The sequence below is a fragment of the Tursiops truncatus genome, chromosome 17, assembly GCF_011762595.2.
Source record: "Tursiops truncatus isolate mTurTru1 chromosome 17, mTurTru1.mat.Y, whole genome shotgun sequence".
Classification (NCBI taxonomy): domain Eukaryota; kingdom Metazoa; phylum Chordata; class Mammalia; order Artiodactyla; family Delphinidae; genus Tursiops; species Tursiops truncatus.
The window spans coordinates 12,173,467-12,199,470 of NC_047050.1; the positions used below are offsets into that span (position 1 = coordinate 12,173,467).

Below are 26,004 nucleotides of genomic sequence, written 5' to 3' on the forward strand. Positions count from 1 at the left end.
GGGCTCACAGCTGGTAGGAGGCGAAGTCAGGTGTGTTGTGTTCCATGGTCAGTGCCTTCTCCCTGTGTCTTCTCCAATATCCGTTCTTTCCATTTTCATTTACATTTGAAACTTTAAAAGGTATATGAGACCTGAAAGTTGTTTTATTTTGCATTTATTAACTAATAAATAAGCCATTTAATAACATACTTGTTAAACTGCTTTTTCATCTCCTTGACTACTTATCCAACAGATCTTAATTATATATTTGTAACAACTCTCTATATGTATTGGATAGAAAGTTTTTAAAGATTATATTTTCCCCTGTACCTTTACAAAGGTCCTTGGGTTTTCTTTCCCAGTGAGTCTTCCTTTCCTCTATTCTAATTTATGTCTCCTGTAAATACTTCTTATCTGAAAATTCTATTACCAGCATGTAGAATAGTATATTAAGTGTGGTTACATGGGACACATCACCTCATTAATGTACTGAATAGTAGTAGTAGTACTACTAGTAGTAGTAATAGTTAATAATACTAGCAGCTTTCAAATACTGTTTACCAAGCGCTAAGGATGTTATATACACAATCTCAGTTAATCCTCACTATAATGTAATAAGATATTATCCTTTACAGATGAAGAAATAGGCTCAGATTTATCAACTTGCCCAAGGACACACAGCTAACAAAAGGAAGGCCTGTCATATTTCAAAACCATGTTCTTAATGACTATTGTCTGGCCCTTCATTACATATAAAATTGACTCTCTCTTTGCCAAAAAACAAAAAAAGGAAGAAAGAAAAAAGAAAAGCTCTTTCTCAAGTCAAGAATAAAAAACTTTCCATACCAATTTCTTTCTCTTAAAAAAAATGTTTTTTAGTTATTTAGAATGAATTTTTTAATTGATGTATAATGTTATAATTCATGTATTATAAAATGAGCACCACAATAAGTCTAGTTAACATCAGTCACCACACAGTTATAAAATTTTCATGCCAATTTCTTAAAGGCTTTAGATCAAGGAGATTTGAAATAGTATCACATATTCTCCTAGCATTTTTTCAAGAACTTTGCCATCTCCCTCGTCTGTCCTAGCTTCTCCTGCCTCTTGGGGTCTCTGAGCATTGCCACTCTGGCCTCCAGGGGGCACTATTTCCCCTTTAACATAGTGGCTCAAGCATTTGACTCTCAATTCGATGGAGTAGGGATTAGACCAGGGAAAAAATTTAAACAAAAGTTTACAAAGGGCTTCAGAAGAACAAAAGACAAATGAGTACAGGGAGTAATATACAACTGGATAATTTGGTTCATTGAATGCAGTGCAGGCGTTTCAGTATTTGACACTGTAAAAGGATTCCTCCCTACCTTGCTTCCCACTACACGTACAAACCAGAAGCCAGTTTTCTCTACCCTGCATCATGTCCTCAAGCAAGCAAAAAATCTCAAAAATAGCTCCAAGGTTGGTAAGGCTAGTTCCAGCTATGGGCTTCCTTCCAAATTCTAGTTTCCAGTCTCAGTATCTGCCTCTTTCCTACATGCCAGACACTAAGCATGCCAGCGCTTTTCAGGGAAGATAGCATTGCTGACCCCTGGGCTGTTGTTGGGAGATGGTTATCTCTCACGCGCCTGCATGTCTTGCTCGGGATGCCCAGAATGCAAGGCCCTGACTGCTTGTGTTACTTATCTCTTACTCCATAGCAGATTACTCTAAATCATAGAGGCTTAAGACAACAATCACTTATTTTCTGACAGTTTCTGTGGATGAGGAATCTGGGCACGGCTTAGCTGGGTGCCTCTGGCGCAGGGTTGCAGCCTTGCCTCTGACAAGGCTATAGTCAAGGTGCTGGCCAAAGCTGCAGTCATTTCCAGGCTTGAATGGAGGAGATTCTGCCTCCAAGCTCACTCACCTGGCTGTTGGCCAAAGACATCTTCTTTTCCTTGCCATGCAGTTATCTCTATAAGGCATCTCACAACATGACAGCTGTCTTCCCACAGAGTGAGTCAGTGAGAGAACATAAGATAGTGCCCAAGACAGAAGCCAGTCTTTTTATAACCTCATCTCAAAAGCAACATCCCATTTCTTGTGCTGTATTCAGTTAGTTAGAAGTGAGTCAGTAAGTCCAGCCCACAATCAACTGGAGGGAGGGGTGTCACACAAAAGAGTGAATATTGGGAGGCAAGTATTGGGAATACTGGGGACTGTTATGGGCTGTCTTGGAGGCTCTCTACCACACCACTGTACGCAAGCCATTTCTCGTGGTTGGGTTTGCAGTGGGCAGTCTTGAGGGATGAAGTAACATCTCCTTCTGGGACAAAGGACAAGCTTAGCTTGCTGCTTGCTAGAAAAGCAGTGGGTTCCCCAAGTTTATTGTTCCCCAGCTGCAACACAAACCCACTGCACATGTGGCATCTCTCTGGGCCCCTCCATGTCACCTGTGTGGAACTTGGAGACAAGGGGAATTGATGCAGACATTCTGATGCTCATTCTTTTTTTGATGTGCTGTGAATAATAAAGTTCTTTTTCTCTCACTCAGCTGTCTCGTGTCTTCTTCCAGCATGACAGTTTGACTGAACAGGACAGCCTCATCAGAACTGTGTACAGAATTGTGAGACCAGCATTCACACAAGAGACCCATGTACATATCCTTCATTTTATTTGACAAATACTTACGTAACCAGGCAGGTATCCTTCTAAGAGTTTGTGAATATAAACTCATTTAAGCCATGAGGTAGGCACTATTAAAAATTCCTGTTTTGGGACTTCCCTGGTGGTGCAGTGGTTGGGAATCTGCCTGCCAATGCAGGGGACATGGGTTCGAGCCCTGGTTAATAAACAGGCAACTGTTTATTAACTGTTTATAAGCAGGGCAGGTCATGCCCTGCTTGCCTCTCACTAAGACTGATTGTCAGTTGCCCCTTTCTGCACCTTTAAAGCCAGCAGTGTTGCATCTCTCTGACCATTCTTCCACAGTTGCATCTCTTTCTCTTTCTTCTATTGCCTCCCTCTTCCACTTTTTTTTATTTTAGAAATACCACATCTTTATCCATTCATCTGTCGATGGGCATTTAGGTTGCTTCCACGTCCTGGCTATTGTAAATAATGCTGCAATGAACATTGGGGTGCATGTGTCTTCTTAAATTATGGTTTTCTCAGGGTATATGCCCAGTAGTGGGATGGCTGGGTCATATGTTAGTTCTATTTTTAATTTTTTAATGAACCTCCATACTGTTCTCCATAGTGGCTGTATCAGTTTACATTCACACCAACAGTGCAAGAGGGTTCCCTTTTCTCCACACCCTCTCCAGCATTTATTGTTTGTAGATTGTTTGATGATGGCCATTCTGACCGGTGTGAGGTGATACCTCATTGTACTTTTGATTTGCATTTTTCTAATGATTAGTGATATTAAGCATCCTTTCATGTGTTTGTTGGCAATCTGTATATTTTCTTTGGAGAAATGTCTATTTAGGTCTTCTGCCCATTTTTGGATTGGGTTGTTTGTTTTCTTGATATTGAGCTGCATGAGCTGCTTGTATATTTTGTAGATTAATCCATTGTCAGTTGCTTCGTTTGCAAATATTTTCTCTGATTCTAAGGGTTGTCTTTTTGTCTTGTTTATGGTTTCCTTTGCTGTGCAAGAGCTTTTAAGTTTCATTAGGTCCCATTTGTTTATTTTTTTTTAATTTCCATTTCTCTAGGATGTGGGTCACAAAGGATCTTGCAGTGATTTATGTCATAGAGTGTTCTGCCTATGTTTTCCTCGAAGAGTTTGATAGTGTCTGGCCTTATATTTAGGTCTTTAATCCATTTTGAGTTTATTTTTGTGTATGGTGTTAAGAAGTGTTCTAATTTCATTCTTTTACTTATAGCTGTCCAGTTTTCCAAGCACCACTTATTGAAGAGGCTGTCTTTTCTCCACAGTATATTCTTGCCTCCTTTATCAAAGATAAGGTGACCACACACCTACAGTCAACGAATCTATGACAAAGGAGGCAAGGATATACAACGGAGAAAAGACAGTCTCCCTCCACTTATATGCACATTCTTGTCAGTAAGTATGTACTACAGTACTACACCATCTCTAGTTGGCTGAATCCATGGATGCAGAACTGTTGATACAAAGGGCTGCCTAAAAGTTAGCCACGTATTTTCAGCTGGGGTTGGGGTAGGGGGTCAGCACCCCTAACGCCCTTGTTTTTCAAGGGTCAACTGTATATATATATAATTTTAAATTTTACCATGTATTGTGTTATTACTGTGTGATTATCTCACTTAATCGTAACAACTTTATGAAGTAGGAACTACTTTTCTGAATGAAAAAAACTGAAGCTAGGGAGTTAGGCGATGTGCTTGGGTCCAGAGCTGGTAAACAGCAGAGTGAGATTCAAACCCAGGACTGTTTTCCTCTAAAGCCATGTCCTTAATCACTACACTGTACTGAAATTTGTTCAAATTGTATTTTTCTTTCTACTTTCTAAGAAAATGTTTATGATAGTGAAAATTGGGTTTTTCTGTTGGAGGGATAGCCAGTTAATAGTCAGTAAATAACAGTTAAAAGTCCAATAAAGATGCCGTCTCTTTATTGCCTCTATGTGCTGCTTACCATTTTCTAAATGGAATTTTATATTACCACAGACTTTTGTAACTAATTTTGACTTTTTATACCATGCCCAAAGTTTCTGGACTGTTAATACTGCTTGCTTTTTAAAAAGCCAAACGGGTATAAGTTCCTCCAAAGGCTGTGAGCTTTGGGCTTTGTTTATTTGCAGAGTTTAAAAATAAACGAGACCTCAGGAAATCACGTGATCCAGTTTCTTGCCTTGAATACCTCAAATCACCACATTTTCTTGCTATTTAGGGAAATGTATAGGATTCCATTTTAAGCATATAGGATCATTCTATGATCTAGTTTCCAGAAGTATTTTCCTCTACCTGTTTTTCATATGATTGTTCTCCAATGCAAATAAGTAGCAATTAAAAATAATTTACCCCAATCATGGGTTAAAATTACAAGTAACGAGATGCAATTTGAAAGACGTGGTTGAAGTCAAATACCATGCCTGTAAAACTTCCAAACACATGGTACTAAGCTTGAAGAAACAACACAAGGCAAAAGTGGTAAGATAATTAAAAATGCAGTGTACTGGGGGTTTCCCTGGTGGTGCAGTGGTTAAGAATCCACCTGCCAATGCAGGGGACACGGGTTCGAGCCCTGGTCCAGGGAGATCCCACATGCCGTGGAGCAACTAAGCCCGTGTGCCACAACTATTAAGCCTGCACTCTAGAGCCTGCGAACCACAACTACTGAAGCCTGCGCCCAGGCGCAGCAATGAAGACCCAACACAGCCAAAAATAAATAAATAAATTTATATTTAAAAATTGCAGTAACTGAGGGATACAGTCAATAGTGAAGGCAATCTACGTTGCATAAAGAAAAAATTAAGGTGTTTTTCTCATTTTTCATATGTTATATCAAGGATATAAAATCCCCGTTGAAAGTACAGTTCATCTTTGTACCTTGAAACTTCCCTCTGCACACCCTCTCCAGCATTTATTGTTTCTACAATTTTTGATGATGGCCATTCTGACCAGTGTGAGATGATATCTCATTGTAGTTTTGATTTGCATTTCTCTAATGATTAATGATGTTGAGCATTCTTTCATGTGATTGTTGGCAATCTGTATATCTTCTTTGGAGAAATGTCTATTTAGGTCTTCTGCCTATTTTTGGATTGGGTTGGTTTTTTTTTTGTTATTGAACTGCCTGAGCTGCTTGTAAATCTTGGAGATTAATCCTTTGTCAGTTGCTTCATTTGCAAATATTTTCTCCCATTCTGAGGGTTGTCTTTTGGTCTTGTTTATGGTTTCCTTTGCTGTGCAAAAGCTTTTAAGTTTCATTAGGTCCCATTTGTTTATTTTCATTTTTATTTCCATTTCTCTAGGAGGTGGATCAAAAAGGATCTTGCAGTGATTTATGTCATAGAGTGTTCTGCCTATGTTTTCCTCTAAGAGTTTGATAGTGTCTGGCCTTACATTTAGGTCTTTAATCCATTTTGAGTTTATTTTTGTATATGGTGTTAGGGAGTGTTCTAATTTCATACTTTTACATGTACCTGTCCAGTTTTCCCAGCCCCACTTATTGAAGAGACTGTCTTTTCTCCATGGTATATTCTTGCCTCCTTTATCAAAGATAAGGTGACCATACGTGCGTGGGTTTATCTCTGGGCTTTCTATCCTGTTCCATTGATCTATATTTCTGTTTTTGTGCCAGTACCATACTGTCTTGATTACTGTAGCCTTGCACTGTTGGTGGAAATGTAAATTGATACAGCCACTATGGAGAACAGTGTGGAGGCTCCTTAAAAAACTAAAAATAGAACTACCATACAACCCAGCAATCCCACTACTGGGCATATACCCTGAGAAAACCATAATTCAAAAAGAGTCATGTACCAAAATGTTCATTGCAGCTCTATTTACAATAGCCAGGAGATGGAAGCAACCTAAGTGTCCATCATCAGATGAATGGATAAAGAAGATGTGGCACATACATACAGTGGAATATTACTCAGCCATAAAAAGAAACGAAATTGAGATATTTGTAGTGAGATGGATGGACCTAGAGTCTGTCATACAGAGTGAAGTTAAGTCAGAAAGAGAAAAACAAATACCGTATGCTAACACATATATATGGAATCTAAGAAAAAAAAAAAAGGTCATGAAGAGCCTAGGGGTAAAACGGGAATAAAAACACAGACCTCCTAGAGAATGGACTTGAGGATATGGGGAGGGAAAGGGTAAGCTGTGATAAAGTGAGAGAGTGGCATGGATATATATACACTACCAAACGTAAAATAGATAGCTAGTGGGAAGCAGCCGCATAGCACAGGGAGATCAGCTCAGTGCTTTGTGACCACCTAGAGAGGTGGGATAGGGAGAGTGGGAGGGAGGGAGACGCAAGAGGGAAGAGATATGGGAACATACGTATAACTGATTCACTTTGTTATAAAGCAGAAACTAACACACCATTATAAAGGAATTATACTGCAATAAAGATGTTAAAAAAACAACAAAAAAACTTCCCTCTGTCTTAACACATGGCTTTGCAGAGGAAGTGTTTGTTGAATTAGTAATATTTATATTTACATAAGATTGCCTTAAAAGCACCTTGCAGATATCTAGAAGAGAAAATAAGTCATAAATGGTTTACTTAAACTACATAAAAATTAAGTAGGTGTTCAAATGACAAGTTTCAGATTCAAGTCCCCATCCACAGTGGATCATTACATATGTAAAGGCCAGGTTTGGAGATGGGGGAAGGAGTTGAGAAGCAGGTGATAGTGTGGAGTTTAGTCGTGGGAATAGGTCCTTTTATACGTTTCATAAATGATTTAAACTACTGATCTGGGTGGGGATTATATTTTTAATTTCTACCTCCCTGAACCTAGCACAGTACCTGGCACACACTAGGCACTAAACAAATAGTTATTGAATGAAGAATGAAGAGAACAAAAGGCATTAAATTCTTAGATGACACCAAACGAAGGAGTAGGAATGGCGAAAGGTAACCGACAACTTGCTTTTTGAAAATGCACCCCACCTTTAAGAATGTTTCTGCATGCACACCCCTGTATAAATTATGTAATTGTGACCTATAGCAATAGATTGTACACATAGTACAATATAAACCCCAAATTTAAAAATATGAAATAATCAATATATTTAAATAATTTAATGGTATTTGATTAATAGTATAAGAGCGTTTTGCTTTCACTTGATGTTTTGTTACTTGGTATGTTATTCCTTTTTAAAATTCTTGGCTTAACTCTTCTTGATATCGTGATTTGCAGATCTGGTCCTAAGGTTAGATTATTCTAATACTACATTTTAATAACTATCATAACTGGAAAAGATATTTCAACAAGATATTTAGATTTAAATGGAAGAAATGCATTGTTGTTGACTGTATCTATTAAAGTACTCATTTTCTTTTTTCGATCTTATCAACCAGTTCTACAAAGGTTTATATTGAAGTTTGACTAGTAAATTTCCATTTTGCTTGCTATCAATCAGCAATTCTTGCAAACTACAGGCATACCTCATTTTATTGTGCTTCACTTTATTGCACTTTGCAGATACGGCACTTTTTACAGCTTGAAGGTTTGTGGCAACCCTGTGTTGAGCCTGTCTATTGGCACCATTTTTCCAATAGCATTTGCTTACTTCGTGGCTCTGTGTTACATTTTGGTAATTCTTGCAGTATTTCAAACTTGTTCTTGTTATGGTGCTCTGTGATCAGTGATCTTTGATGTTCCTATTGCAAAAAGATTATGGCTCACTGAAAGTTCAGATGATGGCTAGCATATTTTAGAAATAAAGTCTTTTTTAAATTAAGGTATGTACTTTTTTTAGATATAATGCTATTGCACACTTAATATACTGCAGTAGAGTGTAAACATAACTTTTATATGCACTGGGAAACCAAAAAATTTGTGACTCACTTTATTGCAATATTTGCTTCATTGCAGTGGTCTGGAACCGAACCTGCAGTATCTCAGAGGTCTGCCTGTGACTTAAAAGAATTTTATCTTTTCAACAGATGAATTTAAGACCCACTGAAATCCATTATTTGGAAAATATTTAAACAAATAAAAAATTGTTTCCAAAATTTTTAAGCGTGCATATATTAGTTTTAATAGGACACATGCACTGTTTTTTGCAACAAAATTACATTTTTCCAAATGCTTTTAAGCCCAAGCATCTTGAATACTATGATAGAAGATAAAGAGTTTCCACAATGACTCCCCATCTCAATACAAAATATTATATAGATTCTATTGAAAGGATTAGTTTTTTTTTTTTTTTGAAAGGATTAGTTTTTACAAAATTAATCACATCAATGACTTCCTATACCACACAAAACTGCATCACACTGATGATGGATGAATGAAGGTTTCCCTTCAAGTGGAAGCGCACCCTTCTCAGGATACCTCGCAGAGCATACGAATGACTGACAAAGGACTGTATGAGCATGCCAGTGGCAGTGCATATGTTGAATAATACAGCTTAATTTCTTCCTTTTTAGGTAAAACAAATAGAGACGGTCCGTGACTTACAATGGTTCACCTTACGATTTTTCAACTTCACGATGGTGTGAAAGCAATATGAATTCAGTAGAAACCGAACTCCAAATTTTGACTTTTTATCTTTTCCTGGGCTAGGGATATGCTGCTATGATCCTCTCTCGTGATGCTGGATAGCGGCAGCTCCTGGTCAGCCAGGCAATCGGGAGGGTAAACAACCCATACGCTTCCAACCATTCTGGACCCAGAAAACTATTCCATTTTTCACTTTCGGTACAGTATTCAATGAATTACATGAGATATCCAACACTTTATTATAAAGTAGACTTTGTGTTAGAGGATTTTACCCAACGGTAGGCTAATGTAAGGATTCTGAACAGGTTTAAGCTAGGCTTGGCTAAGCTATGACGTCTAGTAGGTAGGGTGTATTAAATGCATTTTAGAATATTTTCGACTTATCATAGATTTATTGGGGATGTAACCCCATCGTAAGTTGAGGAAGATCTGTTACACACTGGGATATCCTCTTTCTCAACTGTAGTAAATTGTCTTGAGTACTCCTAGGATTTGTACCCTCCACTTTGGATGTCTTGTCTTAACAAATGTGATGAAATTAAAAATCATCCAGGAAAAATAGTTTTGGTAAAACAGGTGCAGAGGAGTTCAATAGGATAATCAAAATAACCTCTTAAATATAGTTTGAGAAGTGTAAGTATGCTAAACAAGCATCTAGAGTTCCGATTTTAAAGTCTAATGATGAAATATAATTCTAAATGTAAGAATAATTCTGAGTTGCATTATAGGAGTGTGAATTGAAGGGCTGAGAGAATGCTCTCACTATACTAAGGACTTACCCAATCGTTTCAAAGAAGATTCCATGTCTCATAATGGGCATCTCATCTAAAAAAGAATGTGGAGAATTTGGAAAGAAGTTGTACGAGAGTTGTAAAACATTAAAAAAAGAGAGAAAAAGAGGTGTAGAAAAAGTTAAAAGAACTGAAGCTGTTTATTCTAGAAAACCTAGGGAATTTAAGGGTGTTCTGGTATATGAAGAGTTATAGTCCTTTAAGTTCCATTTAAGCCTTTGACATATCTGGTTGAGCCAGACACAGATACCTTAGGGAACTAGATGAGGAAATAACAGCAATGCATGCATCTCTTTAAGCCAAAGGCTATTAAGACTTTGCCATATGAGACAGGTTCAATCATTAATTGCACATAATTAACAGTAAATAACTGAGTCACCAAATGAATGGTGTTTAAGAAAGCTATTATTCTATACTGATAATTAACTAAAATAATTATTATCTTCAAAGTCTACCTAGTAGGTTTGAGCTCAAAGGCCTAATATGATTCTCTGAGGGACACAGGAACTCCTGACAGGACTTATGTAAATAAGCTACTGTCAACTAACAACAGACACAGTTTATGTATGTAACAGACTATCCAAACAAGAGAGAAAAAAACAAGAGGGAAAATGAGAAAGAAAAAAGGGGCAATTTTTATTTTGTTCTTGATGCTCATAATAACTAGATCGGAAGATAATGAGATTTCCTTAACAGGGAAGGATAATAGTTTTACTTCAGATAATGGAATGTTCTTAGCAAGATTTAAAGCAATTTCTAGCAGCTTTTTAATCAAAAAGCTGATGCTAGCAGTTTAGGTGGTTTGATCTCCTAACACTTCCCATTGGTTTTTTTCATGAGTCTAATATAGAAAGTAAGAAAGTTCTGTGATCTGAAAAGCCATGGCCGCAAGCTAAGCGGCCATGGCTCACGGGCCCAGCGGCTCCACGGCATGTGGGATCTTCCTGGACTGGGGCACGAACCCGTGTCCCCTGCATCGGCAGGCGGACTCTCAACCATTGCGCCACCAGGGAAGTCTTGAAAAGCCTTATATTTGGCCCTAATATAGTCTTGCTTTAAAATGGAGTTTTCTTTTTATTACAAAATACACCTGAACTTTAGGCATTTCAGTTTTGAGTTTGAACATGGCTAACTTGGCCCAAGAAAGATGTTGAGCTTTGAGCCACTCCCACAGGCAACACACAAAATGAGCATGCTCTGAACTGTTTTCCAGATCAAGGAAACAGGGTAATTCTGCTTTGTGCTAAGGCAGTATAAATCGGTCTGTTTCAGTTCCCGTGAGGATCTGAGTTATTCTAACTATACTTTGCATTGCTTTATTAAATTGCTTTCTCAAAAAATTCAATAAATTGGTCATTTAAACTCATATTCTCACCTATTTTTACAGCAGGCTTTTCTTGTTAATTATTTTCTGAGCCAATTCATGGCTAGGACTATGCCTTAAACGACTTTCCCAATAAAAATAGCTTTCTCTTTTCTGAAGTTGTGGGATATTACGGTTGGTATATCAATGGATAAACATAGCTGGAAACTATAGCAACAACTCATGATGTCTGACCCACTTAAGTAGGTGAGTCTGTAGTAGAATGAAAGAAAAGGTGCTATAAAAACTATGCAAATAACATGAATCAAAAACACCTTTCCTGGGCTTCCCTGGTGGCGCAGCGGTTGAGAGTCCGCCTGCTGATGCAAGGGACACGGGTTCGTGCCCTGGCCCGGGAAGATCGCACATGCCGCGGAGCAACTAAGCCCGTGCGCCACTATTGAGCTTGCACTCTAGAGCCCACAAGCCACAAATACTGAGCCCGCGTGCTACAACTACCGAAGCCTGCGCGCCTTGAGCCCGTGCTCTGCAACAAGAGAAGCCACCGCAATGAGAAGCCCGTGCACCGCAACGAAGAGTAGCCCCCGCTCAACGCAACTGGAGAAAGCTCGTGTGCAGCAACGAAAACCCAATGCAGCCAAAAATAAATAAATTTTTAAAAAAAGATCATAAACCAGAACTCACTTAAAAATAAAAAACAATAGGCACTCATCTCATCATAACATATTTAAAAAGAAATACTGTATAACCTGGTTAGGTAGTTTTTTGTTTTTTTTTTTATGTTTGGGTCAATAGTTTACAGTATTGACAGTCCAGTTATCTAAACTTCTGAACATAACTATATCTTAGTATTTCTTTTATGATTTTTTACTGTTACTTTTAGGACTTCTACAAAAATCCCAAAATTCTAAAAACTGACCATTCTTTATAGTAGTGCAAATGAAATATGAAATACTGGCATTTTTATATCTGTGTTAGAGCTAACAATAACGATGATGACAATAGCAATCAACTGATAATAGGTTCCAGTCATTCTACTAGGTTCATTTGATCCTCATAGCAATTTCATGAGATAAGCACTATTACTATCTGTTTTACTGAGGAGAAAAAAATACTGTTATCATCCTTACATTCCTGACAAAACCTTTGCTTGCAGAGGTGAAATAATTTGTCGGAAGTAGAAAGTGGCAGAGCCACAACTTAAATTTGGGTCTGTCCGATTCCAAAGCTTGTGCTCATAATGTCTACATTATAGATATAACAGATGAACACAACATTTGCCCAACCTGCATGAACTGAATCATATTTTCAAACAAAATACTGGAATCCAAAGTCTAACAAAAAACTTTCTCTATTTAAAAAATGTACTTACATGAATTTACATGAAACCTTTTATAAAGGCATAAACATCAACTAGATATTGCTGAACATTCAACAACTTTTACAGTGTAAACTTAAAAGAAATTGGAAACATAAAGGAAAAAGGAGATATGATCTTTATCTATAGGTGAATATGACTGATCAAAATGATCAACTTTAAAGTGTGTCCTTTAATTTTAAGTGAAAAAACCCTTCAATAGTTTGTGAATATATTTATGACCTCTAGTGTTCTGAGAAATCAAGCTATTAAATTGCAGCTCTCAGATTATAAAGGCAAAATACCCAACATTTTATCAGTTGAACGTCACCCGCCAACTTTTGTCTTGAAGCATTTGTGGGAGTTGGAGGGTGTGTGTGTGTGTGTGTGTGTGTGTGTGTGTGTGTGTGTCTATGTGTGTGTCTGTGTGTGTGTGTGTGTTCTTCACGGCAGGAGGACAAATTTATCTTGGAAATATAATGGTTCCCAGATGTTTGTTTTTCAAACAAAAGAAAAAAGAAGTTGAAAAGTGGTGATAGCCAGGTATTTGTCTCTGAAGTGAGAATGATATGATTCCACTTGGAGTTCATTGTCACAAAAGTTCCTTTTGTCTGAGAAATTTTTCAGCACTGTGACTATGGCTTTAGTTAAGAGATATCACTGATCACTTATTGATTTTGTTTCAAGAGAGGAACTTCTCTAGCTTCTCTGTGCTTTATTGTGCAGATTGCTTTGTATGGATCACAGTAAAAACATATAAAGGACCACTGGCAATGTGTTGATTAGTATCTACTGGATTTTAGAATCCACTGTATTTTATATCCATTTCTGTATGCCACTGAATATCACTGTTTAGAAAGTTTTGTAGGATTATTATGTTTTGAACTATAAAAGTATTTGATTCACAAACCATTTTCTTTAAGAAGGAGAAGGCCATACAATGTTAATTGACATCAGAAATGAATATTCTTACCTTTTCTGTGAGACTAAATTTTTGAATATTTTAAATATAAGGAAATGTCCCCTGAATTTAGGGAAGCCACACATAAATCAGTTCTTCTAATTACCTTTATTAGTTCGTTTGTTCATAGATTTGTGGCAAGTTCTCTAGAATCATATGAGCTAAAGTATAGGTCATTGACTCAAAATCTGAAATACGATATGCACGTGGGATTCTTTAAATAGTTGTTTGAGTCTATCTTCAAGTGACATCTGATAAAACCTAACTGGTTGTGGGGCAAAACCAAAAAGCACTCTACTTCAAACTCTTGACCACTTCACTCCACACCCATTTAATCACGCACACATTCTGTACCTCTCTTCACCCTGTCTGAAAAAAAAAGATTCATATGGCTCTAAAATGCAACTTCTGTATTTAAATAGACAGAGTAATAAGAAGCTGTACAGTGTGCCCTCAGCTGACGTGGAGATTAATGGAATGCCAATATACACACAGACACACGCACACAGACACACACACACACAGAGGATCCAAAAAGAGGTGTGGAAAGGAAGTTTCTCTGCATAAAGGATCTGCCAATCTGTGAAAGCGCTCTCCTGTCTTACAAAGGCCAAAACTCTGCTGATGAAAAAGTAGAAAACTGTTCAGAGAATGCTAAATGAAGCATGAAGCATAGGTGTTCCCCTGAATTATCTGGATACTTATTCACCTCTCTGAGTGTCCAGTTTACACCCCATCACATGCCCTCCAGGCCACTCCCGGGTGGCTCTCGTCTCTCCGGGCGTCCGGCGGTCCTGCTCCCTTCGCGCCAGGGTCAAGTTCCCCCGCCGAGCCCGGGCGCTAGGGCCCACGCCGTTCTTGGGCCCCTGGGCATTGGTCACTATAAGCTGAGCAGCGGGAAACAAACGAAGAGTATGAGCCTCTAGGCGGGATCCCGCGGGGTCCTATGAACTTTGCGCCCACGGCGAGGGGCCGGACCTCGCGCTGCGCCGGGGCTCTCGCGCGGGTTCTCGGGCAAGCGGGAGGACAGCGGGTCTCCGCGGCGGGGGCACAGCTCAGCCTGCGGCTCCTTCCCGGCGCCAGCCGCCCCGCAGCCGGGAGCCGGCGCCTAACCCGGAGCACGGCCGGACGCCCAGCTCTCCCCGGCGGCCCCGCGCACCCTGCGGGAGGAGCCGGCCGCCGTGACGCGTCAGGGAGGAAGCGCCAGCGCCCGGCGGCCCTGCCGGGAAGGAGGAAGCGCGAGTGCGCTCGGCTCCGCGCCCGCCGCGCGGGGAGGCAGCACCACGGAGCCGGGTAAGTGCGGAGCCGCCGGGACCCGAGGCGGGTGGGCGGGCGGCAGGGTCCGCGCGCTTCCGGGCCGCAGTCAGGCCCCTCGGGCAGGTGAGACGGGGCGGGGCGAGGGGAGCCCGGGCCTCGCCTGCTGCCTCTTCCCAGAGATAACGTGACTTTCCCGGGTCCCCTGGCAGCGCCCCCTCCCTCAGCCTGGAAACCTCCGAGTTGGTCGGAGGGGAAGAACCATACCCCCCGGCCCAGGCTTCGGCTCTGAGAGTTTTGTGGTCTTTGTTTGCTCGAGGTGAACTCAGATTCTGCCTTCCTATTCCTAAACGCCCGAGTGGTGTCTTGGCGCGGGGGGCGGGTGTTGTTAACCCGTGAGCGGTTTCGGAGCGTAGAGGAGCCGGGAACCGGGGGGTGGGAGATCCCACCCACGCCACAACCTGAGGTCAAGAGTGGATGCGGGTCATCTGTGAGCAACCGGGATGGAGGAGGCCTCGGAGCGGAGGGCATGGAAATCATTAACCTGTTGTCAGCGGACCTGTAGTCTGCGACTTCCGTGCGTGGCTGCCCTTTACGTTCCCTGTGATTTGAACCCCTTCTATGCCTTTTAAAGTGCATCTGGCTCTATAGATTCTCACCTTAGCATTGGTATGTGCCATCTAGAAATGCTCTGAGATTTTTCGATTCTGTCCTTTTCAGTGGTGGTTACTTGGAAAGATAGAAAAGAGAATTCATCTCTTGAGACTTAAACTCTTTCATTATTTAATTTTGCAGTGATCTCTGAACCATGATTAGAATTTCAGTTCTGCACAAGACTCTGTAGGGTACACTTGAGGTGCAGGAATAAATACAGAGCACGACAGTTTCCAAAGCTTTATCAAGGTAAAAAAAAATAGTAGATCGTTCGTTGTGTATTTTGATTCTCTACTTTGTCACTAGGTTAATAATTCACCTGGCCAATCTGGGAAGTGCTTTATTTATTTATCAAACACTTAGATAGCTCTTACATGTGTTAGGCTCTTTCTAAATGCTTTATAAATATTAACTCAAAATGTTAAATTATAGCAGTTCTAACAACGAAGAGGCTATGCATACTTCAGTTCCCTGAATGTCATTGCAGGAGCTAGAAACATTAGAGGAAGTTTCAGGCATATTTTAGGACTGGGTGTGCCTTCTGGCTCTCTGTTTCCAGTCCTGTAAGCAAGCCACCACCCCTCCACTCCCTGGGGGAAGGGAGTCTGGAGCCACGGGAGTGAGACCTCTTCCTTGCAGATCTCTGGCCACATGCCTAGCATCTTCCGTAACATGGTCTTTCTCATCTGCCATAGTGCCCATCCTTAGCTAACTCTGGAGAGACCAGAACTTCCCCCTTTCTTCAAGTGCCACTGCACTGAGGCTAATTTTGTTTCCTTCCCGATATGATTGACAATTTATTTGACTGTAGCTTATATTTTAGGGTCAGACTGAACTTGAAATGTACCATAAAATAGAACATTTTTGTTTGAACACATCAATGTAACAAATAATGCTTTGTAATTTTACTGCCATTTGCTGCAGGTAACACTGAGTTGATGGATCAACCTTCTAGGTAACCATTTTGTGATTTGCAGATATGTAGAGAGCATATTTTCCAGGATTAAGTGTCCTCTTCAAATGAGTGCCTTGGCCTGATGGCCAGATTGAGACCCAAAATGGTGAATAAAACAAACACGGTTCTTGTCATTATGGTGATTATGAATCTGATGTCAAAATCTGCACGTCATACTAGCTTTCTCTCTCTGTTTCATATATTTAAATTTCCAGGGAGATGATTAAATGACACTCTAAGCCTTATTTAATAAGATTATGAAGTGTCTCCCAGAAGCAGGAAGGCTCACTTTCCTCTGATATAATTTATGGCACACAGACATTCATGAATTCAATTCAGCCAAATGACAACTAACACTTTCATGGTTTACAAAGTCCTTCCAGGTATACTTATTTGCTCTTCAGAGGGTCCTTGTGAGGTTGGTAGCCATTTTTTATTCCTGTTTTTACAGACGAGGAAACTGAGGCATAGAAATGTTAAAATGCTTTATCCAGGGTGGCACAGCTGGTAAGAGGCAGAGCTTGAATGGAGAGCAGGTGTGTGGACAGTGTCTGGCACATGCCAGCCTGTAATAAACATTTGTGGAATAAATGATTCCCAATGACTTCAGATTTCTTGCTATTTCAAAACATTATGCCTCTCAAACCCCTTAGTTGATTTGTGCCTAAGAGATTGCCAGGCCTAGTCCAATGTTTCTCTGTTATTTCAAACAGTATCTGCTACAACATATTTTCTACAAAAGGGATGAGATGGAATGCCCTTTGGACTCATTTCTTGGGATTTAGCATCTCTGTTTTTTTTTTTTTAATTAATTTATTTGGCTGCGTGGGGTCTTAGTTGCAGTACGCAGGATCTTCCTTGCAGCATGCAGGATCTTCTAGTTGCAGCATGTGGGATCTAGTTCCCTGACCAGGGATCGAACCTGGGCTCCCTGCTTTGGGAGCGTGGAGTCTTAACCGCTGGGCCACAAGGGAAGTCCCTCATCTCTGGTTTTTGAAAAAACAAATAGGTTTGTTATTTTTTTTCCTTTCTCAAGCATCCTACTTTTTTCCTCTGAATTGGAGAGAGTTAAGATTGGACACATAGATTTCGTGTTTGTGTTGACAGCTTTCTTGTCTCTCCCTGCTCATTTAAGGTCATTTTTAAGGACTACAAATCACTGTAGGTTTTCAACGTAAGTGAAATGATTCAGCTACCTAGATTTATGATCAAGTTCACATACAATGACCATAGGTATTGTAATTTGTTTTGAAGTGTCTGACATCACTACTGTGTTTTTTGAAGTATTGCAATTACTTTAATATAAAGGGTCTTTTAAAAAACAACAACAAAAAATCCCTCAACTTTTTATCCTTCAAATATAACTCTGTATCCTAAAGTATGTTACCTCCAGATGGATAACTTTCAGTGAGAGAGGTCAATGTGGCCATTACCTAGTGGGAGGAATTGGGAAGGGCTATCGAGAAAAATGAGAGATGGAGTGGCCCTTCCCATGAGGGATACTAGACGGTAGGAAACCCTTAATGAAGCCAGACCAAGTCATCTGCCTGTCAGCCTTCTTCTGCGTGGGGGTGGAATAAAATACTTTTGAAACCTGCCTTGTTCAGAAACCACTTTACCTTTTCCAATCCTCAGGGTTGGTTTTTTTTTCTCTCTCTCTTTTAAAAAAATTCATGTAAATTACTGACTAAACTGCTGATTCATGAAACTCAAATTATGTAACACGTTATTCCTGACAGAAACAGCTCCCACATTATTTTAAGGGACTCGGTGTCTCTGTTTTCCTTTACCTATTGCATTCCTTATAGTGGAATCTTTGTTCTCATTTCACTTTTTTTTTTTTTTTTGCGGTACGTGGGCCTCTCACTGTTGTGGCCTCTCCCGTTGCAGAGCACAGGCTCCGGACGCGCAGGCTCAGCGGCCATGGCTCATGGGCCCAGCCGCTCCACGGCATGTGGGATCTTCCTGGACCAGGGCACAAACCCGTGTCCCCTGCATTGGCAGGTGAACTCTCAACCACTGCACCACCAGGGAAACCCCCTACATCATTGTTTTTGACAGCTGCATAGTATTCCACTTTGTAGTTAATAATTTATCCATTTTGTATTTCTATTATCTATATGTTCTTTTAAAAATATTTAAATCACCAAAGTAATATTTTTAAGAAAAATTCAAAGAAAAAAAGTATCATCAGTAAACCTACCACTCAATAATCACTATTAGCATTTTAGAGTATATCCTTCTAAACTTTCATTTGTGTGTGCATATCCATATTTCCAATGACATTAAATTTTTCTTTTATGTGGGCTTGCTTTGTTGGTTAGAGAACCATGTTTATTTAGTCAACCAACGTCATAGATTCCAGGCACTTTTGAACCAATTATTTTACTACATTTCCTGGCCACCTGCCATTCCCCAAATCTGGATAACACTACTGGAAATTTATACTACTGCTCATAAAGAGGATGAGGTAAGGGTGTGTGGATGGACAAATCCATTCAGATCAGCAAAAAGCATATATCCTTTTGATGGAGGTCAGTCAATATTCTAAGTACATCTAAAATACAAGATATTTAAGAAGAGAAATGATAGAATATTCATATATCATAGATTATGATCACTAAAGGAAAAGCAAAAATAATGGACCTGAACGAAGGAAAAAATGTTGAATTCAGTTAAAAATTAGAACAGTTGAACTTCAGATGTTTTGAAATAGTCTCCTAATGATAAGTACATTGTTTGGAGTAATTGGTTTAACAAAGCTCCCTCCAATGGTAGGAATAAGTGACCTTGAAGTTTCTTGTGATCCTCTTATATTATAGGCTATCTCAGAGTTAGTAACACTTGATTTAGTATAATTTCATGCATACAACTCTCTAGTTACTAACCCCACCAGTTTTTCCAGACAGCATCTGTCTGGGCTAATCTCTCCACGCCCTTTTTCTTCTCCCACAGCACATGTGCACAGGCTGTCGCCCACACTTTTCTCTTATATCCTTTAGTGGCTTTCCTCCACTTTCTGAGAGCTTAGTCCCCCTTTTAACCTTGTTCTTTTTTCCTCTTCTTCCAGCTTTTGCTTTAAGAAAATTTCTCTCTGTCCTTTCTCCATCACACTCTCTTCATTTTGGTCTTGAGCAAAGAAGATACTAATCATGGTGATACAGTTAAGAACAAGCCTTTAATAAGGAAAAGGGAAGCTTTTAGTTTGGGAGGAAAGGTAGATATTATAAAGAACTAGTAGTTGAGAATACCCAGTAATTTCTTTCAGAATTTCCACAGAAGTCTCCACCCACCTCCTCGCCTCTAAATAAGCTGTTTTTCCTTAAGCACTGGCATGTATGATAAAATTTAAAACCGTTTATATATATTTTTTGGTTCATGTCACTGCAGTAGCATTGTTTTGTGCTATTTTTTTTCCCCATTGAAGATGTTAGATTGAGTAGAGTGTGCTTTGGTCTTGAAAGCTCATTTCTAGGTAAAATCACTGATTCCTTTAGGAAATATATCTGAAGTTCTAGATCTCTGGTTTAAAAACAATCTCTTTGTTTTTAAGTAAGTTGAAGACTAAGAAGGTTATCTGAGACCAGAGGTTAGCACTCTTTGAGAAATGGTGTATCAAGGTTCCAAACCCTTTTCTTCCCAACTTTCATCAGCAGAGAAATGTATTGGTGAGAAGCACATGTAGATCAGCCTTCCATCCTTGGGAATTAGAGAAGAGACAATGCTGGCTGCAGGAATATTAAGGTGTCCCTGGGGACTCTCTCAAAACGTGCATGTTGGGGATCAAGCCCAGGTAGCTGACTTCATACCAACTTCAGCTCACCTGTAAAGGTGCTTGGGCCAAACATTATGAGGAGCTCAGTACCAAGGTAATAGCTACTTAGGTTACACTGAGAGTAAAGGCCTATTTTTTCATAAACATGAATGAAAAAGGTTTTGAGAAGACATTTTTATTCTGCTTCCAAACAACATGGTGCTAAAATTGATGATGCCTTAAACATGAAAGCACTGTATTATTTGCTTATTTGAACCTGGACCACTGTTAATAAACACTCAGAAGTTAAGATTATACTATAATTTTTAAAAAATGGTTGTTGGTTTTGTAGTTCTAAGTGTACATAGTGGTGCATAGTTTACATTTTTTTAGCCCATTTTGACATCAGTACCTTTCATTTTTCTAATTCATCTCCTTTTACCCCCACTCTGTCTTCTCATGAATATTTGGTTTAATTTATTTTTTTGTCTGTAGGAAATGATTTTTTTTTATTTAATGGAAGTTAAGATTCTCCAATATTTTAGCAGAGAAGAGTTTTTAAGAGATTTATAAGACTATGCCCCTTTTCCCCTTTGATTTTTGTCTCTGCCGTAGATTTCCTTTATTTCAAATTCCTACTAACATTAACATCATTTTTTAAAAAATTTTATTTATTTTTGGCTGCGTTGCTGCATGCGGGCTTTCTCCAGTTGTGGTGAGCGGGGACTACTTTTCATTGTGGTGCACGGGCTTCTCATTGCGGTGGCTTCTCTTGTTGTGGAGCATGGGCTCTAGGCGTGCATGCTTCAGTAGTTGTGGCTTGCGGGCTCTAGAGCGCAGGCTCAGTAGTTGTGGCGCATGGGCTTAGTTGCTCTGTGGAATGTGGGATCTTCCCAGACCAGGGCTTGAACCTGTGTCCCCTGCGTTGTCAGGCAGATTCTTAACCACTGAGCCACCAGGGAAGTCCCTATTTATTGTCTTTTTGATGATAGCCATTTTAATAGGGGTAAGGTAGTATCTCATTGCGGTTTTGATTTGCATTTCACTGATGATTAGTGATGTTGTGTATCTTTTCATGTGCCTGTTGGCTATGTGTATGTCATCTTTAGAAAAGTGTCTGTTTGGGTCCTCTGCCCATTTTTTTTATTTGGGTTGTTTGTTTTTTGATGTTGAGCTGTATGAGTTCTTTGTATATTTTGGATATTAACCCCTTATCAGATATATCGTTTGCAAATATTTCCTCCTATTCAGTAGGCAGCCTTTTCATTTTGTTGATAGTTTCCTGCCCTGTGCAAAAGCTTTTTAGTTTGATGTAGTTCCATTTGTTTATTTTTGCTTCTATTTTAAATAACGTTTCCTTTATTCATTTTCATACTTTCATTGGAACATTTTAGGATAAAATTTTGCCTTTGAGATGTAGAATGATATATATAAGTTGCTACTTCTGTGTAGAAAAACAAGAAAAAATATATTTTCGCTTTGTCCAAGCATAAATAAGGATACATAAGAGATTAACAGTGTTTCTGTCTATTTTGGGGATTGGGTAATGAGAACTGGGTGGGTGGGGACAGGAGTGGGAAGCAGACTTTTCACTGAGTCTCTTTTATATTTTCTTTGTTTTTTAACCAGGTGAATATATAAACCACTGTAAAAGTAGTTTTAAAAATTGTCTGTGGGTTTGGTGATTTTAGAAAATAAAGGTTGGTCTACTTTTAGTTTTCAGATAATTCTGCTCTTTTCAGTACAAGCTAAACCAAATAGTTTCATTCAGCACGATTTTTGTAGTTTTTGAAGAGCAAAGAGTTCTAATATTTATTTTGTACCTACCATGTTCTGGGTGCTTTAGAGACTTTATTTTATTAAATACTCATAATAACTCCGTGGTGTAGGTGATAGTTTCATTTTACAGATGAGCAAATTAGGGTTTAGTGAGGCTTTGAAGGTGGCCATGTGTGGCCAACACGGGGCAGAGCTGATCTGATCAGGTCTACGTGGCTTTACCAGGGGGTCCCCTGTGCTTTTGAGAAGTGGGTAAAGGCTGACTCCCCTCAAAGCCCCTCATCAGAAAGAACAGGCAGAAATGATTTACAGGTAACTCTGATTACCATCTGCTGATGAGGCAATGGTTAAATGAGTTTTGAAAACTGGCTTTTCATTTTTACTTTATGGTTCTGAGATGATATTAATGTTTTAATCTAGAAACTGCTGCCAGGCTTCAGGAAGGAAGCTATTGAAAATGTTTTAAATATCGTATATTTCTTCCCTAATAGAAAAGAGCTTAAAATTCTAAATTTAATTGCTGGATATGTTAAATTTTCTTAACCTATAGAATTTGAATGTCTTATGTTTGATCTGCAGAGCTGTCAAATTCCTACTCTTAGCAACCAGTGCCCAATGAACTTTGCCAACACTGACAAATGCTGTTGTCATATTCTGAAATCCCTTAATGGTGATAACCAGCCCTATTTATATTAATCCTTGGAAATAGAGCCATCAGCCAGTACAGTCTATCATTTTGCTGATTTATGTTGGGTATTAGCTAACGCAAGTATATTGTGTCTTGGCACATAGTGGGATGAGCTCTTGTTAACTAAGTAGGAATGAAAGAACATTTTAGGTCTGAATTCCTATGATTCTGTTATGTAATAAAATATATTTATGTTCTGGGTAAAGATTGTGAGAAAGATACTGAGGAAATTCAAATGACAAGAAAAGTTTAAAATGTCACAGAAAGTGAATGGAGAAGACAGAATAAACCCATAGCATACAGTGGAGTCTCTTACACTTAATACAATACATTAAAGAGAAAAGCAGCTTTATTGAGACTTAATTGATATGCCATTAAATTCATCTTTTTAAAGTGTACAGGTCAGTGGTTTAGTCACAGAATTGTGCAGACATCATCACTGTCTAATTCCAGAACGTTTTCATCATCCCCTAAAGAAACCCTGGACTCATCAGCAGTCACTCATCCCTCATTCCCTGTCTACCTGTTCCCATCTCCCCCCAGCCTGTGGCAATGATGAATCTACTTTCTGTATATATAGATTTGCCTATTCTAGATATTTCATAAAAAGTGGAACCTTATGGGAATTCCCTGGCAGTCCGGTGGTTAAGACTTGGCGCTTTCGCTGTTATGGCCGGAGTTCAGTCCCTGGTCAGGGAACTAAGATCCCTCGAGCCGCAACCAAAAAAAAAAAAAAACAACAACGTGGAATCTTATGATATGTGGTCTTTTGTGACTGGTTTATTTCACTTGGCATAATGTTTTTAAGGTCCATCCACATTGTAGCATGTAGTACTTCATGTCTTTTTATTGCTGAAAAATATTCCATTTTATCAATATACCATATTTTGCTTATTCATTCATCTATTAATGGACAGTTGGGTTGTTTCCACTTTTTGGCAGTTATTAGTAATGCTGCTGTGAATATTCATGTGAAGTTTTTTGTATGGACATCTGCTTTCATTTCTCTTGGGTGTATAGCTAGCAGCAGAATTGCTGGGTCATGTGTAACTCAGTTTAGCTTTTTGAGGAATTGCCAGACTGTTTTCCAGTATCTGCACTATTTTACAAGCCCACCAGTAAGGTAAGAGGGTTCAAATTTCTCCAGATCCTCACCAACACTTATTGTCTGTCTTTTTGGACTTTAGTCATTTTAGTGGGTGTGAAGTGGTATCTCATTGAGGTTTTGATTTTCATTTTCTTAATGACTAATGATATTGAGCATCTTTCATGTGCTTATTGATCATTTGTAACCTTCTTTGGAGAAATGTCTTTTCAGATATTTTTTAATTGGGTTATTTGTCTTTTTTTGCTGAATTGTACGAGTTCTCTACATATTCTGGATGCACATTATATGATTTACAAATATTTCTTCCATTTTTGTGGATTTTCTCTTTCACTTTCCTTATGGTTTCCCTTGAAGCACTAAAGTTTTTAATTTTGATGAAGTCCAGTTAATTTATTCTTCTGTCACTTGTGCTTTTGGTGTCATGCCATTAATCTAAGAAATTATTGCCTAACCCAAGGTCACAAAGATTTACTACTGTATTTTCTTCTAAGAGCCTTATAGTTTTATTTCTTACTTTTAGATCGTTGATCTGTTTTTTTAGGTTTTGTTTTTTGTTTTTTTGTGGTCCGCGGGCCTCTCACTGTTGTGGCCTCTCCCGTTGCGGAGTACGGGCTCCGGAGCAGGCTCAGCGGCCATGGCCTACGGGCCCATCCGCTCTGCGGCATGTGAGATCTTCCCGGACTGGGGCACGAACCCATGTGGCCTGCACCGGCAGGCGGACTCTCAACCACTGCGCCACCAGGGAAGCCCTATCTTATTTATTTTATACCTAGTAGTTTGTACCTCTTAATTCCTTTCCCCTATCTTTCCCCTCCCCGCCACTTCTCTCCCACTGGTAACCACTAGTTTGTTCTCTGTATCTATAAGACTGTTTCTATTTTTTTGTATTCATTCTTTTATTTTATTTTTTAGATTCTGCGTATAAGTGGAAAGCTCTGTCTTAATGCCAGTGCCACGCTGCGTTATCTTAGCTTAGTGTGGCTTTGTAGTAAGTTTTGGAACCAGAAAGTGTGAGTCCTCCAACTTGGTTCTCTTTCAAGATTACTCTCTTATTTTGGGTCAAATGCATTTCCATATGAATTTTAGGGTCAGCTTGTCAATTTATGAAAAAATGGCAAGGAATTTTGATAGGGATTGCATTGAATCTGTAGATCAGTTTGGAGAGTATTGCCATCTTAACAATATTTTAGTCTTCAGATCCATGAACATTGGTTGTTTTTCCATTTATTAAGGCCTTCTATAATTTCTTTTAACAATGTTTTGTAGTTTTCAGTGTACAAGTCTTACACTTCTTTTGCTAAAATTTATTCCTAAGTATCTTATTCTTCTTGATGCTATTGTTAGTGGAATTGTTTTTTTAATTCATTTAATGTTTACTCATACTACTGTATAGAAATACAATTGATTTTTTAATCGAGTATAATTTATATAACATTATATTAGTACAATTTTTGAATATTGATCTTGTATTCTTTGTTCTTGCTGAACTTATTTGTTAGTTTAAATAGTTTTTTGGTGGATTCATCAGGATTTTTTACTCTGTCAACCCTCCATATTTGGGAGTTTCGCATCCCCAGATACAGAGGGTGGACTGTATTCATGTACTATTCCATTTTATATAAGGGGTTTTAGCATCCAATTTCAGTATCTGCAGGGGCTCCTGGAACCAGTCCCTCATGGATACCAAGAGATAGCTGTATCATCATATCATCTGCTCATAGAGATAGTTTTAGTCTTCCTTATCAACCTGAAAGGCTTTTATAATTTTTTTTTTTGCCTAGTTGCTCTGGCTAGAACCTTCAGTGTTGAAGAGAAGTGAAGAGAGCTGATATGTTTGTCTTATTTCTGATCTCAGGGGAAGAGCATTCAGTCTTTCACCATTACATGTGATGTTAACTGTGGTTTATTTGTAGATGCCCCTTATTAGTTGGAGGAAATTCTCTTCTGTTTGAAGTTTGTTATGCTTTTATAATTAAAGAGTGTTAGATTTTGTCGAATGCCTTTTCTGCATCTATTGAGATGATTGTGTGGTTTTTGTCCTTTATTCTGTTAATACAGTGTATTACATTGATTAGTTTTCAGATGATAAACCAACTTTGCATTCCTGGGATAAATCATATTTGGTCATGGTATATAATCCTTTTTATATGTTGCTCGATTTGATTTACTGGTATTTTATTGAGGACTTTTGCACCTATATTGACCTATAACTTTCGTTTTTTGTGATATCTTCATTTGGTTT

At 38.9% G+C, this 26,004-nt stretch overlaps 1 protein-coding gene and 2 long non-coding RNA genes across 5 annotated transcripts in view; 2 read left to right on the top strand and 1 right to left on the bottom strand.

Annotated features, from left to right (window-relative positions):
• The window catches only part of LOC101317970 (uncharacterized), a 32,289-nt gene extending 20,995 nt beyond the window's left edge, over nucleotides 1-11,294 (top strand). The window contains exons 2-3 of the long non-coding RNA XR_012327206.1: nucleotides 2,513-2,657; nucleotides 8,508-11,294. This is a non-coding gene — a long non-coding RNA (uncharacterized lncRNA). The remainder of the gene's footprint in view (nucleotides 1-2,512; nucleotides 2,658-8,507) is intronic.
• Nucleotides 1-14,422, bottom strand: part of LOC109548305 (uncharacterized) — a 35,254-nt gene extending 20,832 nt beyond the window's left edge. Inside the window, exons 1-2 of the long non-coding RNA XR_002174371.3 lie at nucleotides 14,280-14,422; nucleotides 9,917-9,962 (exon numbers count right to left, since the gene is read on the bottom strand). This is a non-coding gene — a long non-coding RNA (uncharacterized lncRNA). The remainder of the gene's footprint in view (nucleotides 1-9,916; nucleotides 9,963-14,279) is intronic.
• Nucleotides 14,423-14,727: 305 nt separating this feature from the next.
• SGK3 (serum/glucocorticoid regulated kinase family member 3) overlaps nucleotides 14,728-26,004 on the top strand; it is a 112,125-nt gene continuing 100,848 nt past the window's right edge. The window contains exon 1 of one of the 3 annotated variants that reach the window (XM_019925237.3): nucleotides 14,728-14,863. The gene's annotated coding sequence lies outside the window, so the exon portion shown is untranslated. The remainder of the gene's footprint in view (nucleotides 14,864-26,004) is intronic. The other 2 variants (XM_019925232.3, XM_033843249.2) reach the window with 2 other exon arrangements.